At 41.3% G+C, this 10761-nt stretch overlaps 1 protein-coding gene across 1 annotated transcript in view; it reads right to left on the bottom strand.

Annotated features, from left to right (window-relative positions):
- EFEMP1 (EGF containing fibulin extracellular matrix protein 1) overlaps window positions 1-3079 on the bottom strand; it is a 378486-nt gene extending 375407 nt beyond the window's left edge. The window contains exon 1 of the mRNA XM_062609499.1: window positions 3075-3079. The gene's annotated coding sequence lies outside the window, so the exon portion shown is untranslated. The remainder of the gene's footprint in view (window positions 1-3074) is intronic.
- Between the last annotated feature and the right edge of the window lie 7682 nt (window positions 3080-10761).

Genomic DNA, 10761 nt, shown 5'->3' on the forward strand with positions numbered 1-10761 from the left:
GGCCATGAGAAATACAAAGGGATGTCTGGAACAGTGAGGATGCCCCATTCCACATGTTGGTCTCGGAGCCAGTGCTGTCAGCAAGGCAGCCACACGCATATGGAAAGAGGCCTCTGGGTGACAGACAGCAGCAGGCAGGTGGGTGCAACTTTGTTTAAGGATTTCATTAGTGTCTGCAATGCATCCAATTACTTGCTATTAATTTAAAGGTTGTTTGATTCTGGTATTAATTCAATAGCCTTGAATGATTTTCAGAAGTATCTGTCTGGGTAGATATGCATGGGAATCTAATACAAAACTACTGCCTTCAGAAAGGCAAGTGGGGCTATCTGAACATTCAGCCTGGTTTGGTATGCAGTTCAGCAGCAAAAATTACTGGCTGGGAATTCCAGATTACTCACAGGCAGCTTTGACTTACGTGGTTCCATGTTCGGGCAGATGGGAGACAAAATGGTCTGGAGGTTTTACAAAAACACTTCAGGTAATGTTCAGCCAATTTATTTAATCTTAAATTACTCAAAGATCCATAAAATTCACTCCTGAAAGTTAATCTAATAGTTGCATTGCTGCATGGGGAGTAATTACCAGAACACATTTATCTGGTCATTAACTGGTCATCTAGACCATACCCTGCTGCATGTTAATTCCTGCCTACGTTGAATGTGGTAAAGAGAAATAAATAATTAGAAAAGATTCATTTCTTCATGTTAATGCAACACTTCAGCCTCTGCCAGGAAACAGCAGCAGTCATTACAGACTATCAAGGGCACCATTTATGTGCTTGAGCATTATGGAAGTGGGATGCAAGACAAATTTGCTGTATTAATGAAGATGAATTATGCTTTAAGAGTTACTCTTAGCACTAAGATATTAATCTGTCATTACACAGAAACGTGTTATGCAGACATCTTGAAAACAGGCTTTTAACATGGCAAGAAGCATTTTTGGCCGTAACAAATTTGCTCCCCAAAAATCTGGCTCTGAAATAACTTTTTCCAACCTCAGTTGAGGATCTGGCTCCTATTTTTGGTGTTGTTTAAAAAAGCTACAGCTTGGACTTAATGTGCACCCATGGATGCAAAGAGAACTTTCTTATCCAGAGAAAGAGGACTTCTCACCCAAAAAGTCCCATTGCAAGATGAGTGCTCATGGAGAACCTGATCTAAAGCCATCCAAAATGAACAACCACTTATGGCAAAAGCAGGTCTTGAATTATACTTCGTGATCCACATAATTATGGTCTGTAACCAGCTAAGTAGGAAGTCTTTACAGTGCCATCATCTATGAGACCTTCCTTCCTTAGAGGGACTTCAGGCATCACACACAACAACTTGTCATTTTATTGGTGCTGTGGGGAGCTCATCTCCACTGGACAGAGGCTCCTCCTTAGCTCTGAGCTTCTATCACCAGCCCCAGGTCCATGATTTCCAATTCTGCCATTCCTCAGGAGTCAGGTGTCAGTGAACGCCTGGGACTGGAGAAGGGCTGAGAAATGGAGAGGTTAAGAACTGGACAATACGTTATTGAGGAGGAAAAGCCACACTGCATCATACCTAGCCTGCGGGAGACTTTAGGGATGAAGCCAGGAGGAAGTTTAGGGGCTATTTATAATAGTATTTCCCGATCCTCCCCCAGAAAGAGTTAAGAATGAATTTTAAATGTGGAAGTTCTTCAACAAGTACCATTTTTCTTTACAAAACAATTACCTCTAATGTGAGTGATGAAGTTTTGGAAGAGAAGGGATTTGCTAGCTGGTTTTATTTGTTTCCCTGCCCTGCACAATGAAAACACTCCCCCCCCCTTTTTTTTCTTCCTCTGTAAATAGAGCCACACTTTCAATATGAAAAGTACCTGTGACAGAAAAAGTTCATAACAGAAAGAACTGAGACAAAGTGTCAGCTACATTAAACATGAACAGCCTATAGAAACCAAACTTATGTCTATTTATACCAACCCAAAACCTAGGAGGAAATTTTATTTTCTCTTCTCTTCTCTATTATTAAATCAGATAGTCCAAAAGGATTTTGCTCAAGTGCAAAGTTCTTGTTATTCCTTTTGCACTCTGCTGGCTGTACAGCACATCTGGAAATTAAATGTGAAGTTATCACCTACAACATCTATGCGGTGCAGAAGTCAAATCAGGAGTCTATGGTTTACCACTACTTTATCTAAAGCTAATTTATGTAAGCAGAACCTCAACTGCTGGATGAAGTGGAGAGTACAAAGTTCAGCTCCCCTATTACATTCATCTACTTTTTCTTGGCAGAATTACTTTTTCCAATATTACTTGGCTGACGTGCAAGAAGAATCAAGGTCTCAGCAGATATATCACAATCTGGTTATTGCTTAAGTAGCTTATAGACACACCAGGATTTTCTTCTGCCCATCCTCTGCTCACTCCCGTATCTGTCTGACAAGAAATCAAGTTTGGAGATTATTTATTCTAAAAAAAAGTGATCTTTATTAAAACCCTGACATGCCATTTTCCTGATATAAGCAACAGTAAAAGCATCTCATGTCTTCTCAGCAGCATCCCAGTTTGGGTATTTTGCTTTGGGGGCCTTGCCTAAGTTGTAGCAGAAACTACCACAGGCTGGATTTCAACCTGCAGGAAGTTTTGGATTTCCTGTGCCTCAGAGGGAATTCCATGGGGAGCTCAGGTAAAGCGGGTGGAAAAGGGACAAAGCCAAACCCCGAACATGAAGAAACTCCAAGCTTGTGAGACTGTTGTGGTTTAAGCACAGCCGGTAACTCAGAACCACGCAGCCGCCCACTCTGCCCCTTCTTCCTCCCCACAGGATGGGGAGGAGAATCAAAAGAATGTAACCTCCACGGGTTGAGCTACAAACAGTGCAGTAACTGAGGTGTAACACAAACCACTCCTGCTACCACCTATAATAATAATGATAAGCGAAATAACAAGGGGAAATAATACTATTGCTCAGCACCCTCACTGATACCCAACCCAACCTGATCAGTGATCTGGGCCTTCTGGGTAACTCTCCCCAGTTTCTATCCTGGCCATGACATGATGTGGGATGGAATACCCCTTTGGCCAGTTTGGGTCAAGTGTCCTGGCTCCGCTTCCTTCCAGCTTCCCATGCCCCTCCTCACCGGCAGAGCATGAGACTGAAAAGTCCTTGATCAAGTCCTTGATGCTTCCATGATTCCATGATTCCAAGTAAACATTACTTAGCAACAACTGAAAACACTGGTACTGTTCTCAAGCTAAAGTTGAAAACACAGCACTGCAGCAGCTACTAAGAAGGAGAAAAATGACTGCTACTGCTGAACCCAGGACAGAGACTAATCATCAAGTATTACTTGATTAAACAGAGTTACAGGACTCAGGGTATCACTGAGGTATTAACATAACACCAATGGGATTTAACTATGTAGAAGATTAAAGTCTAATATCAATTTTTAGCCAGAATGCTGAAGTGTGAGAAAACATTTGGGGTTTGCAGTGATCAAGGCAGCTCCCATCCCAAAAAAACACCACCCCAAACAACTGAAGAACCCCCCAAAACAACCCCAAATCCAAAACCCCCACATTCCAACAACCCTTCCCTTCTTTTGCTACACACCTTATGCAGTCCTACCTAGAATAATTCGCTTTATACCTCTTGAGCAAATAGCTGGTCCTAAAGAATTTATTCAAGGCAGTAAATAACTGTATGCCAAGTAACTGACTTCTCTGCTAGAGAAACTGGTGGGACTTTTACTGTGTTTAAAGTTTAGTTGATTTGCTGGGTGGAAGCTAAGTTGTTATTCCTGAATCAATGTGGAAAGGTGGGGTTTTGTATGTGGTTACTGTAGTCTAGGAGCTTGAGGGTTTTGCCCCTGTCCTGTCCCCCTGCCTTGCTTTACAGCAGAAAAATAAGCACAAAATAAGCACAGGAAATGTTTTGCAAAATAAAATATAAAAATCTGCTCTTGAATTTATCTGCTTTATCTATTTTTGTTACCCTGAATTATAAAAGAGTGCTCTTTTCATAGCTGCTCTCAACATGCCTTTATTAGCACTATTTGTTAACTGCCAATTTTCCTTATGCAAACCCAAGCTTATGAATGCTGAAGGAAACCAGAATGGGGTAAAACTCGGCTGTATGAGATGCAAACTCAGGCTGAGGAAGTAGCAAAGGTTTCTGATGGAAGCCTGTCAAATGGTAAACCAGTTGAAGAACCACCAAGGTGATCTCCGACTGACTTCAAGCTGCCAAGCAGTGACAAACATGGAAAAATTAAGTCTATGAGCATTATATTCAGCATTCAAGCTGCTGTACAAAGAGGCTTCACCACCTCATTCAAAATGCTGAACAAGAGCTACCAGAGCTGTGTAACAGTCAGAAACTAAAACTGGTTTGAAAAGGACTAGAAGGGTAACTGGGGAACAGAAGGGAACTGAGAGACTTTGGCTTGATTAGCCAAAATAAAAAGTGATGGGATTGCTGCTCTAAGTGTGACTGAGGTAAGCTCTGAAGAGGGAGAACAGCTCCATAAGGTGAAGTATGAGAGCTACAAGCTTTCCCAAGAGGGAATGCTCCTGACCACCACTGCAGCAATCAGACTGTGAAATAGCCTCCTGCAGGGGCTATATAGAAGAAAGAAGGAAAAAAGGGGGGTGGGGGGGGAGGAAGGGGAAAAGAATCCAATCCACTGAACTGTGCCAAAACACAACCTCCTCCCAGTAACTGCTTGTAAAAAGCAGTCCACTTAAATGGGATGCTAGCTGCAGCAGCAGGGAAGTGAATGTGCTTATCCACCAAGTCCCTCGAAGGCAGCATATTGCTAACAGCTCCCAGGAAGCTCAACTGAAACACATGAAGTTCAGGGTGAGAGCACCAGACACTTGGCTCTACACTGTCAAAATGCCTTCAACATCATTAATCAGAGCTTGGCATTTTCCATTTTTCCCCATGACCAGGCATGTATTTGCAGAGTATTTAAATCTCCCCAGTTTCAATATTTCAGGATGACAAAGGCTGAGCTTGCAATAGGAAACTATTGCATGGTTGATTAGCGCTCTGATAAATGATTCACAAGTCAGCATCCTCCTACCTGCTGCACAGTATAGCTCTTCAGAAAGCCCATTCTGTGTATGTGCCACCACAGTTCCCACAGAACTCAGTAAGAAGTGGCTTTTTTTCTGTTAGAATGAATATAAAAAATAAGAAGTGAAGATCAATGAAATGAATTACTGGTTCCTGAATTATCTAAAAGAGTCAATGTGCTCCTGAAGCAGTAGCTAGGTCAGTAGATACGATAAGGAAAGCTCACCATGGAGCATGCAGATGATGAGGCTGGCACAAGCACTTGCAGGCAGCAGTTGCTCATGAAGCAGGAAGTCCAGAGGTGGGTACTATGCAAGACAGTGTTTGCGGTTGGTGTTAAGCACATGGCCATGAGAAACCTCTTGCAGGGCATGACTCTAATCTCCTACCAACACTAGAAAAGCCATGAAAACCCTAGTAGGCGAGCCCAAAAACCACACAAAGCTTTATAAAGCCATCTACAGGCACTTCTTTGTGCTCATCTTAGTGATTACTACCTTCAACATTTTCTATCTTTCTAAAGGGTTTGAGCATTATTTTCCATAACGCTACAATTTCCAAGGTCACTTCAAGCACTACTCTCTGAGGTCAGTGCCTGGTACCTGATTTGTTTTGGCCTCAGGTGTTAGCCCACACAAATTAAACATGCATTTTCATTCTTGTTTCCCGAAGCAGCAGAATGGATTTTCCCCATGAACAAATCTCTCTAATCAGTTTTCCTTTGTTAGAAGCATGCTTGCAGGCAGAGGGTGAGGCCCTGTTAAGAGTAGCAACACGGCTTTCAGGCACGCAAATCTTTCTGTCTGATAAAGCAATGGCAAACTTTAAGCAAAATGCAGGTTGAAGACAGCTACTCTTAGGTGATGATTATACAACTGCTACTAAAAAGCTGAGGTAAGTAACAACAATACCAGTTACAAATGACCCACAGCAATCACTGTCCTGTCCCTTCTGTCGTAATTCCCTACCCTCTCCAGGGCTGCTTATGAGAAAACTAAACTAAAGAACACTTTTTCTTCCTTATTTGCTGCTCAGAAACCCTCATCTCATGCCCAGCTAATTGAAAGAATGGGATCCATTAATTCAAAAAAAATACTATTACTGTAATAATTACTATCATAATTATGCTGACTTTAGCATAATTTCTCAACCCTTTATGATGCAAATTCATGCTCACAATTCCACCAGATTATGGGAAGCCCAACAAATCGTAGTGAATTACCTAGGAACAATTTCTATAGCTGTCTAAATCAGTCCATGGGTGATGTGTGTAATTACTCATTACATTTATCAGGCATCTGTAATGCTCTGCAATCACTCCCCATCCCCAATGTACTGGGCTGTACCAAGTGCCAGTCCACTCTACACTGTAATATATATCCATACAGCTCACAGCATTGCAGTTCATAACACACCAGTGAGGGCCATGCCTGGGGGGAATACCCCTGGCTTTCAGCTGTAAGTGCTTTGGAGGGTGCAGCACTCCCTGGTTGCTCACAGTTGACATGTTTTTAACCTCACTGCAGTACCAGGAACATATTTCATGGCTAACGTCAAAACGAGCACATTTGTTTTACCAGTTGAATGATCAGGGTCTGTAGGGACACCATTACTGAAGACAATTACAGGATTACAGTGTCACAGAGTAATGAAGAGTTGAAACCGATCATCTCCAAACTGATTTTACTTCCAAAATGAAATGAAAATAATTTTGAGGGGGGGAGACAGACCTCTCTGACGGAAAACTAATGGTTTTGTTTTGGCATAAAAAGCCTGTGGTTGCATTATAAAAACTCTTTCCCGAGTGAAAAAAAAACCCTTACATTCATATTAACAGGGTCTAGACTTTAAATTGTTGGTTTTTAAACATCGTGAAAAGGATTAAATAATGAATTCAGTTCTTATATTGGTGGCAAAAGTGTTTCTGTAATATGACACGACGAAGATTTACTCAGTGAACAACAATTAAAGCTTCATTCCTTCCTAGTTATTTCAGAGGATGCGATCTAATTGCCATAGATTAAGACACAAAGGAGAACACCTCTCTACAGGATTTATTTCCAGCATTCTCAAGCCAATAGGTTAAACAGAAAGAATGAAGTTAAAAAGAGCTTTGACCTGTTGTCAGACAAATCCCATTAATTTCCACTGTCCCATTTATAGAGAACAACTATAATTGGCAAGAACCTCTTGTTACACTCTGGAAGAATGCAGGGCTGGAGAGCAACGGAGTCTAACGTGGCTCTTGGGACTCAACCCATCCGCAATTAAGGAGGTGCAAAAGCAATCACTGGTGACACTGCTGGAGTCTCACTGGTGAATCCTTTGCTCAGCTTACAGCAAGTGATGTATTAACGAATGCATATCATATAGACCTATGCACAAAACTGAACTAAGGAGAGATGAAAGCAAGATGGAACTGGGGGGAAAACCCTGAATCGCCTGAGAAGCCTTTAGATACCTCTTAGTTACACTGACATTCCTTAACATAGAATCTATTATTTTCTGCTCCTGTCTCTGTTATTATATGTTGCCTGGATAATGCTCATCAAAATAAGAATTTGCTTCATAACTAGCCACTAGTTAATTTAGTTGCAGAAACAGAGGAATGAACCAGGGAAGAAGATGAAGAGGTGAACACCGGGCCAGCAATTCTGCTGTCAGCTCATGTTTCCCTTTGCCAACTTTTACTACCTTGAGAAGTCTCTGAGCTCCAGGTGAGGTGTATTTTGAAAAGTGACAAAGACAATAACTGAAAATTAGACTGAGAGTTTAGTTTTTGACCAGATTTAAAACATCACCTCCCCCTAGGAATGATAAATTGCCTGAAAATAAAGGCATGAACCAGCGAGATGCTGTACTAGAGGCCAGACTCAAGACACGCAGCAGACTCGGGTATGCAGACTCAAGTTCGAATTCCCTGTGTGCTGGCAAGCTCACTGCAGGAGAGGATGCACTGAGAGGCATCAGGTAGGCTGTTCAAGCTTTACAGACTGGCATAGGTGCCAACTGCCTGAATAAAACTAGAAAGAAAAGACGTACATGGAAAGCAATCATATATTGTAGATACCTCTTTTAAAAATGCAGTGAGAATTACATGAAGGCTGGATTCTGAGGAGTGTGTTGAGCAGTTGAATCCTGCTTCCTTCCCATGTATTTGTCTATCTAAATCCCAACTACGATGCTCCTAACTGTGCACTGCTGTGAAGTAAGTGGAACTCCTTGACTGACTGTGGCAGGCAGGGTTTGGCTGCAGGCCTTGCTGTGGATTAGCTCAGATTCAAGAGAGGGGGGTGATGATGAAGGTTAATGAAAGGATTTAACACAGGTCATTTCAAAAAGGAGCTAAATAGGAAGCAGCAGAGCTAAAGATGTGACTTGAGACAGCAAAAGCTTCAGGAAAAGTTCAGTCTTTTTTCTACAAAGACATTATCAGGGTATCGGATCCATTATTTTATCACAATTATTCTGCAGTATTTGTCCTGTAAAGGGAACCTGTTGGATCTGCCAACAGTTTCCTCAGAGATCAGCACTGAACACAGCTAAAGCTGTAATGTTTAGTTGTGAGTCTTCTAAAACAGGTCAGCCAATATAGCTCTAACTCTGGTTGGGATGACTGAAGAATCTCTGAACATCTGCAGTAAAGTTTGTTTCCATGGATACTTCTACCACTACCACTTCTTCTGTGAACCTGTGCTCCAGTTAAAGTCCCTCTCATGTTTGCCAGAAGCTGCACAATTTTATCAAAATAAATCAACAGCAGGAGGTATTTGTAGGAGTGTTTTGCAATGCTCGACCCTGAGTAATATTAAGTTCAAAGCAAAGCAACTGTGGCAACAACCCAAACTGCTTTATTTGGCAAAAAGTAGAAATAAGGGAAAAAAAATGATGGGGCAGGGGGGATATAGGGAGGAGGAGAAAGATGCTGTTAATGTCACTAAAATTCAAGCAGCTGCTTAGAACCATGAAATTTTAAAGTAAGGATCAACATGTTAGTGTGTTTTACAAAAACACATGGGAATCTTTACTTAAAAAGGAAAAGAAGGGTATGAACTTCAAGCAGGAAGGACAGATCCAGCAGTGTTTGTTGTCATGTCGACTGATACAATTTGATTTATTCTCCAGTTGGTTATTAAAGGTATTAAAATGTATCTTGATGGAACAGAAATGATCCCAAACTATAAAGCATGTGAAAAATAAAAAGAGCAGAAAGCAGATAATCATTCTCAGATCTGAAAATAAAGATGAGCATTAACTAGAGCTGAGACTTTATACAAGAATTAGGGTTTTAATTCTTGGAGAATTAAACAAGGAAGAAGTTGCTTGCCTAATGTGTTGCTAAAATACTGACTAAAATACAGGTAACTGCCCCCAGGTAGGTTCACTTGTACCTTACATAGATGCATAGTGAGGAGGGACCACACTGCAGCTCTACTGCAGTATGCAGGGCAGATTTTCAGGTTCTACTCCCAGACTCTCCCCCAGCTCACTACATGGTCGCTGGCAAAGAAACAGACCCAATATTCAAGCACTTGCTGAGTTTGCAAGCCAGGTGATATTGTATTTAATGGTGAACAGAACACACAGAAAGATGCCCACCTCTAAATTTCTGCCAGTTTGGTTGCCTGTCCAGTGGACAGTGTAACAGGAAAACAGAGTGTTTCAGCTCAGGGGAATTCCAGAGCAATGGAGACAGGAATGTAGTGACTGTAAAGAGAATGACAGCTGTGAAATGTTACTGTGGGGTTCTGTAAAGGCTGGGGAATGCTTTTGCCAGAACTAAGTGCTCATGGAGCCCTGCAGTGCATGCACGTATCATCACTGTCACTATTCAGCCTTTGTATCTCATTATATGGACACTCACGATACCTCCATCCCACATATTTCTCTGCATTAGACTGAGCACTGCAGTTTTGATCACCTTTATGTATACTGGAGATTGCCAAGTGATTTAAACAACTGGATCTAAACTTTAAGGCAGTATTATGGGAAATTAAGTGGTAAAGGAAAAAAAGATTAGACACTGAGTCTGCTTAAAATATAGGCAATGAAATGAAAAGGTTTTTGTGGTACAGAAGGGTGCATAACTTGGAGGAATGGCTGTTAGACAAAAGAAGTAACTTTTGCTGGCAGCAATTAGACCATAAAATAGCTGCATGAAAATGAGGAAATGTAGGCAAAAGGACAGAAACGCCAACCTACAAAATAGCACCTTCCATACAGGATGCGACTGCATCTACACTCTTATTTAAGGGACATTTCAAGCCTCACATCATCCATTTCAAATGTTAATTTTACTGTGTATCTGTCTGTGCATCTGTTTTTACAAAGATGCCACTAAAGATTGTTTCCTTTTCATTCTTGTGCAATAGAGCTTTGTAACATTAAGTGGAACCAACCTGCCAGAAACAGCTACAAGAGAAATCAGCTCTTCAGCCCCTGTAATGAAAAGCATAAACCAACCCTAATTAATTTCAGGCTACAACTGAAGTTAGGCAAAAAGGCATCATTTCATCTGATTTGGTTTTAAAAAAAGAGAGAATCCATCACCTTTGTTTGTTCCAAAACACTGGAACAGCTCTCAAAACACGGAATATAAGATTGTCTCATTCTTGCCAGCTGTTCAAATAGAAAGTTGCCATATCAGAGTCTGAAATGCATCAAGACTTTCAAATGCTCATCCTACCAGCAGGCTTCTCAATAACAG

The sequence above is a fragment of the Pezoporus occidentalis genome, unplaced genomic scaffold, assembly GCF_034315485.1.
Source record: "Pezoporus occidentalis ecotype Australia unplaced genomic scaffold, CSIRO_AGI_Poc_V1 ctg10, whole genome shotgun sequence".
Taxonomy (NCBI): domain Eukaryota; kingdom Metazoa; phylum Chordata; class Aves; order Psittaciformes; family Psittacidae; genus Pezoporus; species Pezoporus occidentalis.